Source organism: Antechinus flavipes, chromosome 2, assembly GCF_016432865.1.
Source record: "Antechinus flavipes isolate AdamAnt ecotype Samford, QLD, Australia chromosome 2, AdamAnt_v2, whole genome shotgun sequence".
NCBI classification, from domain to species: Eukaryota; Metazoa; Chordata; class Mammalia; order Dasyuromorphia; family Dasyuridae; genus Antechinus; species Antechinus flavipes.
In genome coordinates this window covers 379122729-379147497 of record NC_067399.1, presented here as the reverse complement: position 1 = coordinate 379147497, position 24769 = coordinate 379122729, and the positions used below count along the sequence as shown (strand labels likewise).

General features: G+C 34.1%; 1 non-coding gene across 1 annotated transcript; it reads left to right on the top strand.

The window, feature by feature from the left end:
* The first annotated feature begins 1013 nt into the window (after positions 1–1013).
* Positions 1014–1137, top strand: LOC127552700 (U6atac minor spliceosomal RNA). The gene has a single exon (XR_007951552.1). It is a non-coding gene; the product is annotated as a U6atac minor spliceosomal RNA (small nuclear RNA).
* Positions 1138–24769: the final 23632 nt, after the last annotated feature.

The following is a 24769-nucleotide window of genomic DNA, read 5'->3' as shown; positions in this document are numbered from 1 at the left end:
GGGCCAGGATAAGTTAACTAAAGCCAGTACTTTGATGAAATGCTTACTGAATTCCCTGAGTTTCTTTCAGTACTATTGTCAGATTTGGCCATTTGAATGGCTCTTTTTCAGGATCTGATCACTTTAGAAGCCCCTAGTTTTTGGTTTGTAAACAATTCCCTCCACTGTGAGCATGACATATGGCAAACTTAGATAGGTTTTAGTGGGTCCTTGGAAGTAGAGGACAAGGGGGTCTTCCTGGTAGAATAGGTTTTGGCCTGTCTTATGTAAAGTTAGAAAATAGCTTATCATTTTTATTGATTCTGTGACTAATCCTGTGGGTCACCAGGTTGTTGGAAGCTAGAAACTCAGTGACTAAACCATTAATTAGGACTCTCTGTAGGTAAAGATTACCAGAATAACCTTGCTGATGTTACCCTAGATGTTGCACTAGAACATTCAAATAAAACATGTTAGTACTTACTAACAATCCTATACTCCTTAAACTGAAGGAAATGATATTGTAGATAGACTCCTTTCTTATGACCATCTTTTCTTCATCTTCTTTGATTAAAGGACCCATCTGTTCTTCTAGCACCTCACAAGACTGAGCCAAATTTCATGCTATCATACATGACTTTATTACTGCAACTTCTAAATGAGAATATTAGAGAATATATACATTTCAGTATCCAATAAAATCTTTGCAAAAATTGGTTACATACTATGACATTGTTTGGGGGAGAAGGGTTGTTAAATTTGACTTATCATCATCAAAAAGCAGACCTCATTGAGTGCTAAATGAACTTTTAAAATCCTAAATTTATTTGTTTTCTAGACCAACTTCCTTTCAAAGGTGACATCCATCTTTAATCACTGTCAGATCTCTAAGTAAATGGTAGAGGAGGGGAGAGGGAAGAAACGAGAGAGTTATTTTTTGTTCTAGAACCTTTTTGATGCTGATCATAGAGATATAGGGTGATTGGTGAGATTAGTATAGTACTGCTCTCTGCAATTCAAATACTGTTTTAGGAATATTTTTTGATCCTTGGTTAGCATTCTGCTTGATAGAGATGGAAAAAGGGGCTCATGACCTTTATCACATATATATGGTTATAATATTGTCATCTACTCTGTGACATCAAATCATGCATGCAAAAACATAGATACATAGTTTTTTTTAAAAAAAAAGAAAATAAAAATAATTAACATTTCATAGGAATTTCTAAGGTAGCAGGAGTTGCAATAATAATCTCAGTTAAGGCAGCAACAAAAAAATCATATAGAAAGACAAACTACATTATGCTTGAAGGCTCCATCAATGAACAAATAACACTATCATATAAGTGTATGTGTGTATGTATAGATATAGATTGTATGTATAGATATAAATGTCACAAAATGTCATTTTTATTAAAAGAAAAACTAGGCTAAAAGCCACTAATAGAGAAACCAAAATAATAGATTTTAATATTCTTCTCTCATAACTACATAAATTCAAAAGTAAGCAAGAAGGAAAATATACAAGTGAACAGATTGTTGAAAAAAATTACATGACTTTATTACTGCAACTTCTAAATGAGAATGTTAGAGAATATACATATGTCTCAGTATCCAATAAAACCTTTGCAAAAATTGTTACATATTATGACCTATGTCATAAAACATCAAAAACAGATGAATAAAGATAGAAGCAATAAATGTATTTCTTACAGGCTAATGTAATAAATATTGACTAACTGAGAAAAAAGCATATATAAAATAAAAATTAAGTAATAACAGCCTGAATACTGATCTAATCGAAGAAAAAATTACAAAAGCAATGATCATGTTAAAGATAAATAAAACAATAAGACAAGATAGAAATATTTATGCAATGCAATTAAAACAGTTATTGGGAAATTTTACATTTCAAACTTACATGAAGGAAAATAGAAAGAAGAAAAACCAATGACCTGAATGTACAATTTAAAGACAAGAAAATAAAATAGTTGCAATAGAAACAAGTTTAAAGTGAAATCTCAAAAATTAGGGAAAAATAGATAAATAACAAAAACAGCTCAAATAAAATCAATAAAACATGAGCTTCAAGAAAAAAGGGAAAAAAATCAAATTACCAAAATGAAAAAACAATGAATGTGGTAAATTCATGAGTGGAAAAGAAAAGAATTATGCACAAATATTTTCTTGCAAAACTGAGAATTCAAAGGAAATGGCTGATAGTCTACATAAATTTAAAATGCACAAACTGACAGACAAAACAAGAAATAGACCTTGAATCTCAAAAATAAAAAATTGAATAAACCATATGTGATTGGAACAGGATATACTAACTTTCTGCCATGTAGACTAATCTAGATTCTCCTCACTCCATACACACTGAAAAGAAAAAAAAAAAAAAGAAAAAAAAAACATCTCTGAGACTTAATTAGTCTAGGAAGCTAAGACCTGAATTACCCATGCCTCCCCAGTCACCTAAGATGTAAAAATGCCAATGATGAAAAGGCAATGACCTTTAGACTTGATAGGGGTGACCCCCTGCTATAGGAATTATCACACCCATGTGCTCCATCTGCCCCAACAAATAATTTCCATATGGAAAGGGGGGTAGGGAGAAAGACACCTATCTGAATTGGTATTATATCCTTGCCAAGTATCTTTTCCATACCATATTTTGTGGTTTTAATGTTTTTAAGAGCTTATTTAAAGCTTTTTCATGAGTAGGGGGAGAAATTAAATATCAGATAGTCTACAAGTGGCTTATATTGTTCCAGTCCCAGACCTGAACTACCAGATCAGTCTAAAATCAACCTGGTTCGTACTCAAGAGAAAAACTGAAGAAAAAATTCTTAGGCAAGATGAAGTTTTAAAAAAAATTAACAAATATGTAAAGAGTAATTAATAACAATGCCATAAAAATTTATTCTTAAAAGTAGACAGACATTGCTCCACTAAACCTTTTGATAGGTATTATTTTACTAAATTTTTATGAGAAAAATATAGTCTTTGTGCCCAATTCAGAAAGAGAAAGCAAAGAATGAGCTCTAAAACAATTTTTTAAAATATTTCAAGGAAAATATGGTAATATTATGTACTATGATTAAGTTTTTTTTTAAAAAACCTAACTATATTAGAATTTTTAAAGTCTTGTAATTTGATCAAAAACATCTTTCTATGCAGTTACCAACAGTAATTGTAAAAAGAATTTTGTAGCAAGTTTCTCTGATAAGACATCATTTCTCAAACATAAAGGGAACTGAGTCAAATTTATTCAAAAAAATAAGAGCCATGACTCAATTGATAAATGATCAAAAGATATAAATTATGCCCAAAGGGCTATAAAATCATACATATTCTTTGACCCAACAACACCACTACTAGTTGCAATCTCAAAGAGATTTTTTAAAAAGGAAAAGGACCTATTTGTACAAAAATATTTATAGGAGCTCTCCTCTCAGGGCAAAAACATTGAAAAATGAAAGGATGCCCATCAATTGGGGAATGGCTGAATAAATTGTGGTATGTGATTTTATGATGGAACATTATTGTTCTACAGGAAATGATGAGTAGATTGCTCTCAGAGAAACCTGGAAAGCCCTCCATGAACTCAAGCAAAGTGAAATGTGAAGTGTACAAAGTAATAGCAATACTCTGAGATGACTTTGCTATTTTCAACAATACAATGATCCACAACTAGCAAAAGACTTATGATGAAAAATCCTATCCATACCCAGAGAAAGAATTGGTGTGCAGATTTAATACAGATTGAAGCATTTTTTCTTTCTCTCTCTCTTTTTATTTTATTTTTCTTAAAGGTATTTTTAGGGGGAGATTATATAATAAAAATGTAACTGAGGGAAAAACAAAAATATTTTTAAAATTTTCTAAAGAGTAGAATTTGGCATTATTTACAGCAGTAAAAATGTTCTCAGGTAAAACAGAAATAAAGCAAAGAGGTTCCCTCTCCTCACTGTTTTTAAATACAGTTATGTTTAAGTTAAAAATAACAATTATATGAGACAACAAATTTAAAAGTATAAGCATTAACAAAGAGGATCTCTATGTGCAGATTAAATAATAATATATAATACTTAGAGAATCAGTGAAGAAACTAAAAAAGATATATGATAGCTTCAGTTAAATATGTATGCAAAATAAATCCATAAAAATAATTAGTATATTTACATAGTATTAAAAAACAGGAAGAAATGAAAATACATTCATTTCAGTATTCAGTATTCAAAATAACTATAAAATTCAAAATATGTCTGGAATTAAGTTGCCAAATTTTATATAAATACTGTAAAATTTCAAAAACCCTTAGTAATAAAGTATTATTGAAATATATTAAACTGTTCATGGCAAAGTTATCCAAAACTAATAAAAATAATGGTACTAGGCTAATTTACAAATCTTATTGTTCATATTGTTTAGTTATTTTTTCAGTCATGTGCAACTCTTTGTGACCCATTTGAGGTTTTCTTGATGAAGGTACTAAAATGATTTGCCATTTCTTTCTCCAGCTCTTTTCACAGATGAAGAAACTGAGTCAGAGTTAAATATCTTGCACAGAGTCATAAAGCTGGTGTCTGAAGCCAGATATAAATTCTTTCTTCCTGACTCCAGACTCAATGCCACCTACCTGCCCTAATTTACAATAGTGCAATAGAATTCAAATAATCAAGACAGAATTTTATATAACAATAACAAAATATTTTATACAATTGTATACAATTAAGGGAGAATTTTATACAACAACAGCAACAAAATAACAACATTCATTTTAAAGAATTAAGATCTAGATTCCAAGGGTAATAGCAATACAAAGTGAAGGAGATATAGCATTGCCAGATATCAAATTACATTTTAAAATCACTCGCAATCAAAAATATCAATAGTTTAAAAAAAATAGAAGAGTGGTATGTGCACTGTTGGAACAACTTTATGAGTTTTCCATTCAACTGCATATCGTAGTCTGGATATTCTTCATTCCACTTTGCTGTTGTTGTTGTTTTGGATGAATTGTCAGACCACAATCTTTTCAGTGACACTGGTTGCCATTCTGTAGTTGTTCGGGCTTGAAATAATCAGTTCACTTTCTGCAAATAGGAAGATCTACATAGTCATACTATCTCTCGAGAATTCTCTTATGTTTTAGTTCAAGACGCTCTCCATGACAGTGTTGAAAATCTTTGGCAAACAATTCATCTGTTTTGTGCCACTCTTGATATTAATGAGCAAAGTCATCTTTAAAATAAACTTAGACCTTATTCTCATCAAAAATGGCTCAAAGAGAGAATTACATATACACACAGTTAAAAATCTAAACTTACCCCATAAGGAAGTAAAAAGGGATAATAGAATGTAGGAGTAAGGACTAATAAAAGGGAGAGTGGATTGGGGAAGATGATAAAGAGAAGTAAAAACATTTGTGAAAAGGCAAAGGATAGAGAGGTAAGGGGTGGGGGCAGATAAAGAAGGAGAAAATAGCATGTAGGAAAATAGTTATCATAGCTATAAAAGTGAATTGATGAATTCACCCATAAAACAGAAATGGATAGCATAATGGATTAAAAGCCTTAATTCTACAATATCTTGTTTACAAGAAATGCTTTTGAAGCAGGGAGATATATAGAAGATAAAGGTATGGAGCAGTAACAGAATTTGTTAAGCTTCAGCTGAAGCAAAGAAAGAATATATAGCAATCATGATCTCAAACAAAGCAAAAACACAAACAGATCTAATTAAAAGAATCCACTGATCATCATCTGAAAAAAATCCAAAATGAAAACTCCCAAGAACAGAGCTCACAGATCAAGGAAAAAGTACTGCAAGCAGCCAAAAAGAAGCAATTCAAATATCATGGAAGTATAGTTAGGATTACATAGGATTTGGAAGCTTCCATGTTTAAAAAATCAGAAAAGTTGGAATATGATACTGGAAAGCAAAGGAGTTAGGATTACAACCAAGAATCACCTATCCAGAAAAAGCGAATGCAGTCTTTCAGGAAAAATTGATATTTAATGAAATAAAGTATTCAAGCATTCCTTATTAAAAATAAAAAATTTGATCTCCAATATAAAACTCAGAGGAAACATAAAGGGGTAAAAATGAAATAAGAAAGAGAAAATGTATAAAATCAAATAAAACTATATATTTTTATATGGCAAGATAATATTTTTATTTCTTAAGAACTTTATTACTATAAGAGCAATTGGGAATATATATAAACAGAGGGAGTGGATATAAGATGACTTTGATGGGATGCTATCCTAAAAAACAAAATAAAGTGGTGAAAAAGTAAATTGCACTGAAAGAAAAAGGAGAGATGATGAAATGAAGTAATTTATTCTAAATAAAAGAGGCATGAAAAAACCTATTATAATGGAGAGAAAGATGAAGGTGGGATTGGATTTTGGAGAGCATGTGGGAAAACTGGGATTTTAACACATTGTCAGTGGACTTGTAAACTGATTCAGCTATTCTGGAGAACAATTTAGAACTATGCCCAAAATAAAACGGAATAATCTTTGATCCAGCAATACCTCTGCTAAGTCTATATACCATATACATTTTTTAAAAGAGGGAAGAGACCTATTTATATAAAAAAATTTATAGTAACTCTTTTTGTGGTGGTTAAGAATTGGAAGTCAAAGGGATGCCCATCAATTGGGGAGTGACTGAACAAGCTGTGGTACATAGTTGTAATAGAATATTATTGTAATTATGCATTATTGTAATTTTATATAGAAATGAAAATCAGGAAAGACTTATATGAACTAATACAAAGTGAAGTGAGTAGAACCAGGAGAACATTATACATAGTAACACAATATTGTATGATGTAGAACTGTGAGTGACTTAGCTTTTCTCAACAATACAATGATCCAAGACAATACCAGAAGACCAATGATGAAGCATTTGTAGGAAGACCAACACAAAGACATAGAAGTGGAATATATGTGTATGAGGGAGGACTAGAGAGAAAATCATTCTAAAAAACTAAGCTCATAAAATATATTAGCAACATTTTGATCTCTTCATCTAAAATCCTATGAAGATTTTTTATTCATTCACTTCCATTTCCTTTTTCCCTCATGTGGTCATATAAAAGCACAGGATGAAAAAGTATATATAGTTTGAAATCTAAAATGTTGAAGGAAATAACCAGCTTCAATGAGATTGTACTAGTCAGTGACAATTTTTTATTTCTAATCAATCTAACCTCAAAGAGCTCTTTGCTTGAACCTTCAACACCTAATATTTCAACAGAGTAAAGAGCAAAGAGATTAGTACAATCAGGAAGACTTTTTTAGTGGAAGGGGTATTGTTAGGCTTTAAATGGTGAGTAATAATTCAGTAAACATGGAGGTTAAGAGGCAGGTAGCACAGTGGGTAGAGCCCAAGCTTGGCGTGAGAAAGACTCATCTTCATGAATTCAGATCTGGCTTTGGCCATTTACCAGCTGTGTGACCCTAGCCAAGTCATTTAACCCTGTTTTCCTCAATTCCTCATCTGTAAAATGAGCTGGAGAAGGAAATGGCAAACCATTCCAGTATCTTTGCCAAGAAAACCCCAAATGGGACCAGGAAGAGTTGAACACAACTAAAACAACTTAACTACAACAAAGCATGGAGGTTGCAAAGGACATTCCAATAAAAGAAATAGTGTGAGCAAAGGTACAGAGAGGGATAACACCTATAATTTGGCAGGATTAGAGAACACATGGCAGAGAGACTAGATAGACCAACTTTTCCTAAGGGAAGACTTACTGGAGGGAAAAGCTAATATCCGATGAGGGTAGGTTGTTTAATTCTTGAATTTTTCTATCTTGAATATCTCCAACTTCTCCAAGTAAATATGTTTCAGAGTCAAAAATCAGGCTTCAGAAGCAGAAAGGAAAATTGTGCAGTAAACCTGTACTCTCTCATGTATTGTCCTGTCTTTTCCCCTCTAATTGTTCCCCATATATCAGTGTTACCACTATAGTTAGGGCAGGGACTGGGTCATTGTCTCATATTCTTCATGGGACCTTATACCCATGCTGAACACACTAGCAGATACTCAAAATTGATTCTATTGACTTTAAATCTAAAATTTCAGTGTTTCAAGGTGAATAGCTTTGCCAACCATTTCCAGGAAGCACTCCAGGTCTCTGATAAATTTTGGTAACATTAGAGGAAGCTTACTAGAGTGGAAAGGGATTGGGTGTGGCCTCATGTAAGTTCAAATTCTTCCCCTGATATTTATTAATTTAGTGAACAGTTATTTGATCTCTTAAAGTCTCTTGCCCTCTTCTGTGAAATGGGGAAAATAAAATAGCTACCCATAGCACTGCTGGGAGAAAAGCATTATCACTACCAAAATTTCTTAAACCAGTACTGACTATGGGGAGGTTACAAAAAATTTGGTGACAATAAAAGTTTTCTTAATGCAACAACCAAAAATTAATTCAAAATCAAATACATAATGAATCCAAAGTGACAGCACTTGCCTATGTTGTATCACACAACTTTACTGTATCCTTGGTTCTGAACACACATCATGCAATGCACAAATACTGCCAGAATCACCACAACTCAGATTCAAGCTGGAGTCACATAAAAATTCCTTGGGTAAAAAGGAATTACAAGTGGAAAAAGTTTAAGAAGCCCTTATCTATACCTTAAAACATTATAAATGTAAGCTACTATTAATGTGTATAAACTCAACTGTATATGTCTATGTGTGTTTTTTGAAGCAGTGAGAGAGGATGATTGAATATATTTGAGGGCTGTAAGGCAGAAAAAAATTATAAGATTCTTTCTTCTCAGTTACAGAAAAATAGATTTCCACTAATTATAAAGAAAACTGATATGTTAGAAAGAAACTTTCTTACTTAAAGCTTTCAAAAAAAAAAAAAAAAGAAATCAGCTTCCAGTTAAAGTAGTAGATTCTTCATTACCAGAAATCTTCACCCAATAACTGGATGAGCTCTTATTGGGAAATAGTTATTTAGTTTTTCATTAGGGGATTAGTCCTCTGTAGTCCTTTCTATCTTTAGGTCTTTGATTCTATAAATCTTTCATTAGAGGGAACATCAGAAGACATTTTTGGGAGGATTGACATTTGGGTCACCTATGTGACTTTGGAGTTCACTTGACCTCTCTCAACCTCATTTTTCTCATATTTGTGCAAACCATCTGACAGGTGTCAAGAAAGTGTCTACAGACTATAGACTACTCACTACAAAAAAAGCAAGTTTTATAAACTTATTATAACTATGATTGTTCTTCTTCTCTCTATTTCTAATACTGCCACCAAGACTTTATGGACCTCAGCCAAAAATGGTTTTGCTGTATTTTTTTAAAGACAGTTTGTTGGCTGTGTGAAAAAAAGAGCTGCAATTCACCAAGAGATGTCAAATTACCAAGTTCAGTGCCCTGAAGAACCTTGTTGAAAACTTCTTTTCTGTAAAGTGGTTTGCAAACTTTAGAATATTATATAAATGTCAGTTGTCATCATCATTAGTCACTAAATGGATAGTATCAAATTAAATAGTACATATTAAATAATATCAAATTAAAATAATAATAGCTAATATTTATTCTTTAAGATTTATAAACATTTAATGTAAATTATCCTATTTGATTTCCATAATAACCCTAGTGAGAGAGGTAGTATAGTTATTAGAATGTACATTTTACTAATGAGGAAATTGAGACTCATAGAACTTACATTATTTGCCTAGAAATACATAGCTGAGGAGGGACTGAGATCTTAACCCAGGCCTCTCCCAACAAAAAGTCCACACCTTTTCCTATTCTTCTACATACCTTCTTCAAGACAAATTCGACCAATTCTCATCTGTTCCAAGAATTCTTCTTATATTCAGGAAATACACTTGTATGCATTTATTTCCTATCTAATTCAAACTCTAGGCTTCTGATTTCCCAAAGTTTTATTATACTGGCACAATCCATTCATTTCTTGGGTAGAATTCCTATAGGCCACCAGTTGGCTACATTGATCCAATTCAATGCCCAGCCTCATAAAGGAACTTGCATCATCACAAATTCATAACATGTTAGAATTGGAAAGAACTTTAGAAACCATTTAATACAACTCTTTCATTTTGCAAAGGAGAAAACTGAAACCCAGAAAGGGGGAACAGCTAGTAAAAGAGAGCTAGGTGTTAACTCCTGGTCTTTCTTATTACAAAGTCAAGGCTCTTTCCATTTCATCCTCCACAGATGATCTATATTATTCTCCTCTAATAAGGAAATAAGGAATTATATAAAGAATATAGAATCTCATATTTGGAAGGACAAATTTCCCTATTTATTTAAAATTAACAAAAGAACAAAATCATGGAAAGCTTTATTATTTATGAAATATTCTAGCAAGGTATTGGTTAGCAGTATTCTTTTGTTTATTAAAGCTTTTTTTATTTTTCAAAACATATGAGTGGACAATTCTTCAATATTAGCCCTTGCAAAACCTTGTGTTCTAATTCCACTCCCCTTCCCACGCCCTCCCCTAGATGGCAAGTAGTCCAATATATGTTAAACATAGTAGAAATATATGTTAAATCCAATATATGCATACATATTTATACAATTATTGTGCTTAGCAATATCCTTGACAATAACACAGTATACAGTAAATTGAGCCTTATTCTCTCCCTCTTTCAGGCTAGATTTGGGTGTTAATATTGACCCTATAGATATCATGCAGCCCTAAAAGCCTGCTTGATCTGATCTTCATTGGTTTTTATATCCACAATGAATGTTAAGTTGTCTTCATAGTGGACTTGGCCATTATGGGAAACTTAATTATGGCATGGTGAAGTTTGTTCCTCCTAGAGTCACTAATGTTTTCTATGAGTATTTGGACTACTTGTGAAGCTAAAGGGGGAAACAGAGTTAGAGAATCATCTTCTTTTTTTTATGGCTACGGTCATATGCTGGGATCAGCTCAGATCAGCTTTCTAGAAGCAATTGTTAAATTTTAAGTGTACTCATATACATTTCAAATCAGCAAATATAATAAATCAGGGCTCAATTTGTTGTTGTTGTTTGACCTTCATTTTCAAATGAGATCAGGGAGGTGATACCATGACATGCAAGTGAATTGGATTTAAATGAGGGAGGGCTGGGCAAGGTCACCTGCCCCACTTTCAGCTCAGGAGCCATCTGGGTCCAGTGGCCAAATGTAGATCAGGACAACTGGAGATGGCTCTGGATGCCCTTGACCTTTTCAAACTAAGGTCTTCAACTGGTGTCAGCTTGATTGAGGCCACACTGATTAAGATTAGGTAGCAATTGAGGCAAAGAATCTACTTTTTCACCTTGTTTATGATGGCTCTGGATGCCCTTGACCTTTTCAAACTAAGGTCTTCAACTGGTGTCAGCTTGATTGAGGCCACACTGATTAAGATTAGGTAGCAATTGAGGCAAAGAATCTACTTTTTCACCTTGTTTATTGTTTTCACCTAAATTATTGTTTTGTTGATTGGATAGTCTAGAAGACTTAGGTTCAAATCACTTGACCTTTCTGAGTCTCTTTTCTTATCTATAAAATGGGGATGATAATATTGATACCCATTTTAGCTATCTCACAGGTTGTTTTGAGGAGCAAATGAAAGAGTACATATAATTATAAGTAAAGCTAAGAAAATCTGAACTCTGAGCAAATCTGTCTGCCTCAGTTTCCTCATCTGTAAAATAAGAATAGTTTCACTTATTTCCAACGATTGTTGTAAGCATAAAATGATCTAATATTTGAAAGTATTTTTAAGTACTATCTAAAGTGCTATATTTTAAAGAGCTATATTAATATGAACTATACAGTGTCCCCAAAGTTTTTTTGAAGTTACTATTAAGTTTTAATAGACTTTTGAAATACTCAGGATATGTAAAGTATGTTTTGTAAAACATAAATTCTAGCAATCAAGATGTCATGGGAGGCAAGATGGCAGCTGGGGGGAGATAGTTGGATTTGGAAACAAGATCATTGTTTTTTGAGTCCTGTCTCTAGAAATTGTATATGCAGCCTCTGAAAAGTCACTGGTCCTTCTCTGAGTTCCAGTTTCCTCATTTATAAGGATTGAAAATTATTAATGTGAGAATTGTTATCCCCATATTAACTACTTTAAGAAATACCTGTGGGCAAAGTCCTTTCTAACTATAAAGCACTCTAGAAGTGTGAGATGATGTTGTAATTTGAGAACATTTTTCTGGTACTAGTGAACTTGTACTCTCTGAATGTCACGTTCAAATGCTCAGCTGGCTAATACAAATGATTACAATTGACAGCCCATTGTCAATCTGGAGCCTAGTTGCTCTAATTAAGAATGCCAAGGGGCATCATTTGGGGCCAGTTAGCTGAGCCATGAGGAGTTTTGATCTCCACCTATCCCTCTAGTCCCCATCCACACTTGGCACCAAAGGCTGGGAGGCAGAAGAACAAAGGGAATTTTCTGAGTCTGAATTCAAATTCGTTCCCTTTGAAATGAAGCATCCAGGACGGGCAATAAAACTGTGAAAATGGATTTCTGTTGCCATTTGATGTTAAGCCTTTAGTGTCAAGATATAGGTCTTTTCTCCCCTACTATTTTTTTTCCCATTCGCTGAATGGTCTTGTGGGAAATTTGTCCTATAAATAATTTCTTAGAGTTTGCATGCAGATAGCTAGGCCCTTTTTCTGCTTTGAAACACAAAAGAGAAAAAAATAAGTGCATTTTTTAAAAATCCATTAACTTGTATCTTGGGTAAAACAGCAATAGAACCTGTAGCATTTAAATACATTAATGCCTGAGGAGGTTCTTGCCTCTGACTTAAATCTACTATCTATTAAGGTGTCATTAAGGGGGACCATCTCTCTCATCTTTTTTCTCCTTCCACTTTTAGTTCAAGAAGTCATAATCCTACATGACATCTCTTCTGTCCCAGCAAAAGACTGCGGTGAAGTGCTGAAGGAAATCAAAAGTTGCAGTGTCTCACCATGATCATCCCTGGAACTTTGGAGAGTAATGAGTACAATCATTTATTTTTGGAGATTGGCCACTGACAGGGAGAGTAAAGCACTTGGCTGAAGTTGTTTAGACAGTTGTGAAGACTGGACCCTAGGTTTACAAAGTATATGGAAAGTGAGTTCAAATAGTCATAGCTAAATGAATTTTGGGAATCTCAGTTAAAATGGTGTTCAGATTTGCCAATCCTTTTAGCATAAAGGAATCATCACAGAAATGAAAGAGCATTAGATCTGAAGCCGGAACATGAGATCTAGTCTCCACTCTGAAAATTCTACTGTATAATATTGGACAAATCACTTAGATCCCTGGACTTTTAGTTGTAGAAGGTAATTGAGAGTGTATAATAATAGCTCGCTTTTATATGGCACCCTTTAAGTTTATAAAAAAACTTTATTTTTTTAAACTAATTTATTTTCTAAACGTTTATTATAGCCTTCCCACTTTTCCCCTCCCCAGATGAACAATAAAATAAAAAGGAAAAAATCTCATAACAAATGTGTAGTCCAGCAAAACAAAATCTGATGTTGGTCATACCAAAAATGTATTGGGCACTCTCTAGCACGTGGTAGGTAGCATATTTCCTCTTCAGCATTGAATTGATTTAAGTTGTAAAGCCTTTCAAAGTTATTTTTCATTTATATTATAATTATAATTGCTTGTTTTTTCCTTAACTTTATCCTACATCAGTTCACAAGAGTTATCCCAGTTGAGGCCTTGATTATTGTCCTTCATTTTAAAAGAAAACCAGAATGATATCACTATGTTAGGGTCAAAATATAATGTGTCTGACTGTGCTGATCAGAAAGCTCTATCAGAAAGAATAGTCTATATTACAAAACATTATATAGACATTGTGTTACTTAATCCTCACAATCATCCTATGATGTAAGTAATATAATTATTACCTTTATTTTACAAAGCAGGAAACTGACACAGTGATCTAACTCCTTGAGAGAATAGGATCCATTTTCTTTGTGGGATTTTTTTGGGGGGATGGCCTTTTTGTATCCCCAGTGCTTAACTCAGTGCTCAGGACATGGCAGTCACTTAATAAATGATAGTTGACTTTACAAGCAAGAAAATTAGCACCCTCCCCCAAAAAAGAAGTAACTTATATAAAGTAACTCAACAGCAGAGAATAGACTGCTACCTAGATCTCTCAAGTCTCAGGTTAGTGGCCTTTTCACTACGGCCAAACTTTATTATAGATTTCATTTTCTTCTGTCAAAAAACATTGATTAGAGTGAGGAATTCTTAGATCCTTTCCAGCTTTGACATTCTAAGTTCTATATTCAATTACAGTGTGATTTTGATGTCTCTTTCCTAATGTTTCTTTCTATGCGCTAGGATTTTGAATGTCCTTTCCATGTAGCCATTCTATTTTCTCTGGTTCTATGGTCCCTTCAATTTTGAAGGCTTCACTGTTGGTCATACTTACAAAGTTCAGTTTATTTCTGAGTTATATATTTCATGTCAACACTACTTTTAGGAAAGTTGAATGAAATTTTTGGATTATTCATCTGATCAGACTGAAATCTAGGAAAATAAAAGGCAATAGAGTTACCTGTTTCTAAGTAGTCTATAAAATTCCCTAGTCTAAACTCCACATCAATTCTCCTTGACATATTCTCTGAAAAAAATATATAACAGTTAGTAAAATGTTTTAAGTGGAAAATTAGTCTCTTTAATAATGCTTAATTGGAAAGGAAAACTTATATTTCTGGTTTCTGTTTATTCTGCATTCTATTTCTTTCTTTTTGTTATACCATATATGTAATCAGACTACCCCCCCATTTTTCTTCCATCTTTTTTCTTTTTCTCTTTTTCTTCTTCACAGAGATCCAAGAGAATACCAGGAACCAATATGAGGCAATAAGGCAATATAAAAGGACTGCATTAGTCAGACAACTTGGATTTAAAATCCAGAATTGCTATTAGCTGTGTGAACAGGTCCCTTCAATTTCCCTGGGTCTCAGCTTATTTGAAAAAGAGACTCAAGATCTAAAAATCCTAGAATTCTTTTAGCATGTGATAATAGTACAGACCCAAAATCTTAAAATGTTACGTGTAGAAGAGAGAAAAAAATCATAGAATCTCAGTGAAAAGTAACTCAGAGACCAACTAGAAAAATCTCCATTAGAGCATTCTCAACAATTGGTCAAATAATAATTTTGTTTGAAGAACTTAAATGAAGGGAAACCCACTACCTCCCAGAGCATTCCATTTTTCTTAATATTCAATACTACTTCTCTGTCTCTTTGTCTTTCTGTCTCTATCTCTATCTCCCTGGTCTCTATCTCTATCTTTCTATCACTGTCTCTGTCTCTGTCTCTGTCTATCTGTCTCTCTCTCTCTCTCTCTCTCTCTCTCTCTCTCTCTCTCTCTCTTTCTCTCTCTCTGTCACACACACACACACACACACACACACGCACCCTTTGCAGACCAAGTACCAATCACAATTCCAATTCTATGAAGTCTCAGTGAAATCTCAAAGGTTGGAGTTATCAATGGGAATTATTTGCTAACAAGCTCAGGATTATTATTTACCTCATAGATTTCTCATACTTTGTACATCTGTAGCCATCTGGGGTCTGTTTTGTTTTTTACTGTCTTTTTGACATTACGTTATCCATTCTCTTTTCTATTATTCTTTTGTTATTGTATGTGCTACTTTTTTGTACCATGTTTGTCCAATCTATGTGGGTACTTTTCTCCTGATTGATCCTTTATCAGTTTAAAATCTTCCATATTATATTCATGCGGTTCTATGAAAATGTGTGCATGTATGTATGTGTCTGTGTGTCTGTGTGTATGTACTGGCCCTCTTTAATAGCAATCCATCCTTTGTCAAGGACCTATCATTCTTATCTTTTAAGCTATGGTGCCAAAATCCATATCTGATTCCCAGATACCATGTTCCTTATAGATTATCCTTTCTCAAGTGTGTTTTCTTAATCTCCTTCTTACAATTCACAATAGTTATGAAACATCATCCATGCTCTCAAATTCTTCTTATTCTTTGGGGGATTTTTTGCACAGATTATGATAATACCTGACAATGATTTCTTGTTTTACTCTGGTAGTTTCCTTTTCTTTCTCATGAATTACCAGAAGTAAATAATGATCATTAATATCAGGAGATATTGATGCCAATATTTAAAAGTCTTTCAATCATATCCTTGTCCTTGGAAAGATGCCAGGTCTCTTATTTTTTCTTCAATGTTGATATCTTTTATTTTTAGCCATCTTGATTTTCAAATATGTCTCTTCCCTTCCTCTACCCAAACATCCTATGAAACAGAGAAGTGAAGTCATGGGAGGGGGAGAATGATATCCTTTCCTTGAAGTTTTTATGTAAGAAAGAATAAATATCCTAAGTCTCTAATTAGGAGAACTAGCCGAAATACAAGAAGAAATGCCTTATCTCCCTTCTCAGGCCATCATGTCACCATGAACCTATGGCACTGCTATTTCTTTTGACCCTACTGTGTTTATTCTCTTCTGAAATAAGGTAATGTAATAGTTGAGATAGAACATGACAATAAACAACCCTGTGAGATTTGAAAATTTGGGAGAAGCTCCCAAGGGCCACTGGCAAAGTCTAGCTGTGGCCATAACAGAGATGCCCTTGTGAAGGAACCTACCTTGAAAAAAAATCTATTTGATTGAGACCTGCAGAGAATTCACCTAACCTTGAAGATACTGTCACTGACCTTGAGATCACTTAGCACCTCTTTCCCATGCTACCAATAGAAAAGCCTTGCTGGCAAACCCAGAACACCACACAGATTAATAACAAAATCTTCCCCTGCATTCCCCCTCTCTCCCTTTTTTTTTTTTTGGCTGAGGCAATTGGGGTTAAGTGACTTGCTCAGGGTCACATAGCTAGGAAGTGTTAAGTGTCTGAGGCTGGATTTGAACTCAGGTCCTCCTGAATTGAGGGCTGGTGCTCTATCCACTACACTACCTAGCTACTCCCCCTTTTTGAAGTACTATAGATACCTACTCCAGAATGTGAAAGTTTACATGGGCCTCAATAATCAGCTTGACTACAGCCCTTTAGGGACTACAGTTCCTTTAGGAACAAAAACCTTCTGAGGACTACAACCCAGAAGCATTAAAGCTGCACTCTGAAGTGCCAGTGCCAGAGAAAATAGACTCTGAACTACTTACACCAGAGCAGAACAACAAAGAATAGAAGGAGTGGAACAAATCAAGACAGGGCACAGTGCATGTGGAGAGCTGTATGAGGAACTCTACTGAGTCTGAGGAAGGAGCAAAGCAAACAGTGGAGGCCAGTTCTGACCATTCAAAAGCCAATTGGGACAGAGACCTAGGCTGGTAAACTCACATGTGAATTGTCCATTGTGAGCGAAAGAGATACAGCCCCAAATGAAATTACAATCAGAGGGGAAGGGGGAAAAAGAGAGTAATAAGGGAGGAAATGATTGAGAGTATCAAAGATTTCATGAAGAAGAAATCTCAAAGACATTGCTATATAAACAACAGAAATAATAATAACAAAAGCAAATATGGCCTCCAAATCGAATAAACAGGTTCAGGCATCTATGAAAAAATAATGCAAAATTAAGGGAAATTATCCAGTATTTGATGAGACAGAAGATCCTGTGGAATTTGAGGAGAATTTGGAACCAAAACACACTGTTCCTGAGTGATTTGAAAGAAAGGTGAGCATTATGAAAGCAGAATTTGTATTTTATACAGCAAAAATAATAGGCAGAATAAAAAAACTTGAACACATAAGGGCAAGACTCATGAAAGAAAATAGAGAACAAGATTGAGAATACAAACATGCAGAAGTAAAGAACAAACTAGAAGAGAGGCAAAATACAAAAACATTTAAAGATAATATGCTCACTGCATAAGCAAAATACAAGGATCTCAAAAGCAGGATGTTTAGAAATGACCAAGGATCCCAGGTGTCCCAGAGGAATAGGACAGGACAAAGAATCTTAACCAGTGGTTCTCAAACTTTTGTTTTCAGTATCTTTATCCTATTAAAAATTATTGAGGATCTCTCCAAAGCATTTTTATTTATCTGGATTATATTTATAGACATTTACCATATTGGAAATAAAAACTGTTTTTGAATTTGTAGACGTTCTAAAAGGGTTTCAGAGATCCCCAGGATTCTCTAGACCATATTTTAAGAACCACTGATCTTAACACTATAATGAAGGTATAGAGAAGATGTGTAGTGAGGCTTCTGGCAATAGGGCCTACAATAACATGTGATGACTTGTAGTTGTGTGATTTGAAAGGAAGCAGAATAGATATCTTTCACATCTTCTCTTCCGCCCTTCTCCAAAGCTTGGAAGGAGAAGCAGCAGAAAATTGGGGCCAAGGACAATGTGATTTCCTCAAAGAGGAGGTTTGAGGGCAGAATTATATGTATTTGTTCCCTAAAACATTGGTAGTCAAGGATATGGTAGGGCACCATTTAATTTGTTATTACTTTGTCATTTCTAGGAGAAAGGGGAACCCCAATCTCTGAATCCAAGGCTTGACCCTTTTCCTACTACTGCTAGATCCACAATGAATACATAGAGCAATTAGCAAAGAAATCCATTTATTTAAATCACAAAAATACAGAAATCAGAGAAGACATACATAGGAAAACATGTACCAAACAATATAGAATGAAAGAACTCTCCTTTAGGGAGAAAGATAACTCAGTTTAACCAAGAGAGTGTTTCCTAGATGTTACCCAAGGGAAAATTTTCTAGAGTAGCAAGCTGGGAATCAGGACATGGAGACTGCTTACTCTCATGTCTTCTCAGAGTCTTTTCCTTCAGCTTCCTGGATTAATTGTATTCATCTTCCCTCACAGAACTTGAAGCTTGATGAGTCCCCAGAGGAGACTGACCCTGAAAAGTCCCAAAGGGACAAGGTTAAGTCTGCACTTCTCTCACCCATCAACAGCTTCATGCTGTCCTTCACATAAGGCAAGATATTCATCTCTGCCAGTAAGGTAAGAACCTCATACCAATAGGTTTGGGACAAGGTTACAAAGAAAATAATGAAAAAGAACTGCCCAGAACTTCAACACTCGAAAATAAAATTACAATTGAAAAAACTCACAAATTGCTTCCAGGAAAACAAAAACAACCACCATCTCTAATATAACTAAATTCCAGTACATATAGTGGGGAAATTTAACAATTCAATTCAGAAACAAGTTGCCAGGAGAAAGATCTTCAAATAAAATGAAAGAACAGTTAAATAATGAAAGACTCTTTACAACTAGAAAAGGAGAAAGGAATAAAATAATGTATTCCAAAGAGCACTGGAGCTCAAGCTGCAACTTAAGGTGATCCATCCCACAAATCTGCTTTAATAATACAGGAAAAAGATGAATATTCAACAATAAAGAGTTTGATACATTTTTAGAAAGAAAACCAAAACAGATAAGATTATTTGCTCCTGGGGGACCCCAACCAACAGAAATACAGGAATAGTGAATAAATGCAGAAGGCAATAATAACACAATAACATCAGTACACAAGGAGACAAGGTGAAGGTGAAAATCTGATAGAGCTAACAGTGAAGAAGTAGCTAGGAGGCATTATGGATAGAACTTGGTACACTGAGTACAAGTAAACACTTATTTTATGGAACTACATTATAATATGGTAGGATACATGAACATAGGGAATTGGATCAGATGGACTAGGAGTCCCTGAGACAAGTCTATTTCTCCAGGGAAAGAAGTTGGAACCCCTGGCAGCAACTGACACCTAGAGGAGTGAGAGAGCATGAAAAAAGGGAGGAGATTTCCAGGAAAAAGTAGGAGGGAAAGGTCAACAAGAGTGGCTGTAAATCAGTAGAGGTACTGGAAAGAAGAGGTTTTCTACCACGGGGCAATGTACTCTCTGACATCTGCAATAATTGTCATTGTTTTGACAATGAGGCACAATGGGACAAAGGAATCCATGTGTTAAGCCCTACAAAGTAGTGGCAGAAGGCACCCAGAGGGCAGAGTCTAGATTGAATACCTTGGAAATATTGATTGTATGAAGAATTCAGAGAAAAGACAAAGATTGGATGATTATAAGGGTCATGGATCAGAAAATAAGGATCTTCAGTAAACAGAAGAAGATGGATAATGAAGAGAGAGAAATCTTTTTTGGAAAGAGGTAAAAATATGAAATAAGAAATTAGGTGAATGGAACTATCTGAAGAAAAAGATAGAAAGATGGAAATCTACTTAACAAACCGAGAAGGAAAAAAAAGAGAAGGAAGCAATTTTACCAGATACAAAGAGGAAAAAGGAAATGATAAGGAAAATCTTTAAAGGGAAGGGGTAACAAATGAGAAGAGGGAATCGAGAGTAAGAAATGAGAACTAGTGAGAATAGGGCCACCTTAAAAAAAAAAAGACTAAAAGTAACTCAAAGAACATATTACTATATTTATAGCAGAAAAAGGAAGGTAGTATCATCATTGAAAGAAATCTCAAAAATATAAACCCAATTCATAATTTTAAATGTGAATATATTAAACAGTCTGATAAAACAAAAAAGATTGACAGATTGGATAAGAAAACAAAATCCTACAATCCATTGCTTATAAGAAACACATTTTTAAAAATACTTACACAAAATAAAACTGAAGGGAAGGGGAAAATTTTACTATGCATCAAGTGACTTAAAAAAAATTAGAGCTTACATCATGCTTTGAGGCAAGCAAAAACAAACATTCAAAAACTAAAAAATGGATAAACAAGGAAATGCTTTATGCTTAAAGAAACCACAGTTAACAAACAAATGTCAGTTAAAAAAAAACTTTACATGTCTTAGCATCCAAATTCATAAAAGAAATATTATTTAAGCTTCAAGAAGATATGGACATCAATATTATAATAATAAAAGACTTTAATATCCCTCTAAAAGTTTTGGATAAGTCTAACACAGATAAACAAAAAGAAAAATATGGAAAGCAACAAATTTCTGGAGAAATTGTAGAGTTAAGAGACTTGAGCAGTTTCTAAATGGGACAACATGAGAATATATGTATTTCTCCATATCACATTGAACTTTACAAAAATTGACCTTGTACTGGGACACAAAGATATCAGAAATGTAAAAAGACCGAAATAATCAGTACATCCTTTTCAAACAGTAATGCAATAAGAATAAAATTTGTCCAATGTATAGAAACATATTTCCCCAGAATCCTATCAAATCCTCATGTGGTCCATTCATAGGAAATGATAGTAAATAGAGACAATCCTAATAAGGAGGAGAAACAATATAATTAAAGTACAATCAATATTCTGCTATTCCAGAACAATTACTGGTATCCAGGACTAATGCATAAAGAAAATAAGTCCAGTACTAATAACAAGTAGTCTAGTGGAATTTAGTCAAACATTTTCTTTAAAGTCTGCCCACTAAATGAATTCTAAATTCTCTATTTGCATTCTTAAGTCTCACATAATCTAGATCTAACCAACCTTTCCCAACCTCACCTTAAAACACACAAAACCTACACTGGAGTCCTGATTCTGAAACTAATTGATCTTGAGAAGTCACTTCCTATTTTCTTGAAATATAAATAATGTTTCCAATCATAGGAATGTTGTGAAAAGAAATTATGAAATAATAATGACTGTGAGTGATTTTTTTAGAAACATGGTGTCTAGACTGAGGGAGGTAGCACTCCTGTTGTACTCTTCCCTGGTAACAGTACATTTGCAGAATTGTCTTCAATTAAGAGCACCATATTTTGGGGAAAACATTCACAAAGAGGTGCCAGTTGAAAGAGGAAGATGCCATATGGGAATCAGCTGAAGAAACTGGGCATGTTGAATCTAAAAAAGAGAGGACTCTGGGGACTGTATTTAATGATTTGAAGGACTATCCTTTGGAGGAATGTGTGTATGTGTGTGTGTGTGTGTGTGTGTGTGTATACACACGTGCATGTATGCATGTATGTATGTATCACAACTACTTGGCAATTTTGTCTCTGCTCCATTTCCTAAATATTGTTGTTGAGCCCAACAATCTGATAAATTTAAATGCTTTAGCCAAACCCAAAGTCACTCTGAGAGGTGAGTATCTCGAAAGGAAAATATGCTTTTGGAGTCAGAAGATTTAGATTCAGGTACTAGTTCAAATTGTGTAATCATGATCAAGTTACTCAACTTCTATGAATGTGTTTCCCAGATTAATATGTTTATGATAATACTTGTATTACCACTTTTAAGAGGAAATAAATTACCTAATAAATGTCAAATCATTTTGTTACCATAATACACTAAGTAAATCAAAGTTGCTATTTTTATGGTATTATAATCAGACAGTGGCAATCATTGGTCTTAACTCTATACAGATTCCTCAGTAAGTCAACTGGAAGCTGGATTGATCCTGGACAAAATTGAAAAGTTAGTCAAGTGGGTCATAAGATGATCCCTAAGCAATGATCATCCTGCCTCTTTTTCCAATCTTCTACCAGCATTTGTGATTCCTTCACTTCCTCACTTATTGCTGTTATGACCCATTCCTATAGTACAGTGCTCTCCATTGGCTGTAATGTGGTAGAATGATCTGACAAATTAATTCATGTAATTAGCTGCCAAGGACTTCTTGGGAGAACTGATTTTTTTAAAAAATCATTAATATATCCCCAAAGTAAAACACACGCAAGAAATAATCTCTAATAGTGGAATCTCAGGTATTTTGACAAGCAGTGGGAAAAATATTTGGTTAACAAAAGGACCTTCCTGGCATCCCTCCAACCACAGAAAACCGACAGAACTATATACTCTGCCAACAGGTATGGTCATTACTGGTACGTGTTGTGCACCTTTGACTACTGGAAGGAATTTTCAGCCGATGTTTTCAAATAGATCTAAAAAGATGTTGAGGATGTAGTGCAACCCTCCAGATGAGCAGTCTCTGATTTTTCAATTATCCCCATTTGAAAATGTCTAATTGAATACAGAATTACACAATCAACAATTGCCATCTGTTGCATATGGCCTCAAACATTTCTGTGAGCAATGTTCTTTCTTTTGTTATCTTCTGAGAGCTACTATTAAAAACAAAGTAAATCAAACCATAGAGATCTAGAATCAAGAAGCGCTATGGTGGAGAGAACTGGTAATGTTTTGCCTGGGGAACAGAATATGGGGGTTAAGGAGTGAGCATGATAGCTATCTTCAAGTACTTGAAGGGTTGCTATGAAGAAGATGAATTAGATTTATTTTGTGGGACTTCAGAAGGCAGAATGAGGGACAGTGGATAGTGGTTATAGAAAAGTAGATTTCACTTAGAAGCAAGAAAAGAGTTCCTGATAACATGAGGTATCCAAAAACAGAGTGCTCCTTATGACTGAAATGGTCCAAGAAGAGACCAGATGATGAATTTGTTGGGCATGCTGGCTAGCAGATTCTTCATCCAGAAGGGTAGATTAAACTACTTTGTTTATCATTTTGATATTCTATAATAATGACATGTTTCTATAATACTTAAGGTTGACATAGTGCTTTCTAACAGCAGTGCAAATATTATTTTGAAGATGAGGAAATTGAGTCTTTGACAAATTAAGTGACAAGTGTTCAATGTTTCAGTCAGTATTTGAATCCAGGTCTCCTGAATCCAAATTCAACCATGCTTCTACTTTGTTATGCTATTTCTGTGAGTCTATGAATAAAAGTTTTCTGCTAACTGAATTTAACCCCACCATAAGCCATGTATCTGCTCAAGGTTGCCTGGCTCAGGCAATCTAGAAGTACCTCCTAGGAACAGAGACACAGCAGTTAATAACTACCAAGTGTATTATATGCATTATTTCTTAGGATCCTTCCAAAGCCTCTCTGAAGCAAGGCTTGCAGATATTGTTGCTCCCATTTTCCAGATTTTGAAAATGGAGCCAAGAGTTGCAGTTATCTCCTTTCCCAGGTGCACAAGGATATAGACAATACATATATCTGAACTCTTGCACCAGCCCTTCTAGCTGGCAAGACAAATAACTCTGCTACTGTTAGAACACACACTCAATTTTCAACAAAGCTATTTAGACCATATCAATACATCTACTCCTAGCACAGCATGTTTAATTAAGAAGCCAATTAAACACACATCAGCCACTGTGATTAGCAGAGGGATATCCATTTAATTTGTGCAGCGCAAATATACAGTGCCCAATGCCAGTCTGCACTTTGGCCTTGGTGTTTGGTTATCTCTCACGAACTCGAACTCTTACATTCTCTGTTTTCCCAACAGATCAAACTATACTAGCACGACTTAGGACAAACCAAAAGCAAAGAAAAACATGGGAAAGTCTAAAGAAGGTCAAAAATGCCCTCATTTTTTTACCATTTCACCACCCTCAAAAAAAAAAAACTAACAAACCTTTTCCTTAACCTTGTCATGGTGGAAGAACTGGACTTGGAATCACAAAATTAACATTTTAGTCCTCACTTAAAGCCATAGGCAAGACTTTTGGCCTCTCTGAAATCTCAGTTTCCCCAAAATCAGCAAAATGTTATGAAAAAAAATATTTTTGTAATTCCTAAAAAATATCCACAGAATTATGAGAACAATTATGTATTGATGAACCAATAAACATTTATTAAGTTTCTATTGTGTGCCAAAAGTTATGCAAGCATTGAGTAAACAAAAACAAAAATAAAATACTCCCAACCTTCCTGGACCTAATATTCTAGTAAAGGAGACAACATTTACATTAAAAAGTATATACAAAATATGTACAAAATAAATTCAATATAGCTTTGGGAGAGAGGGAACTA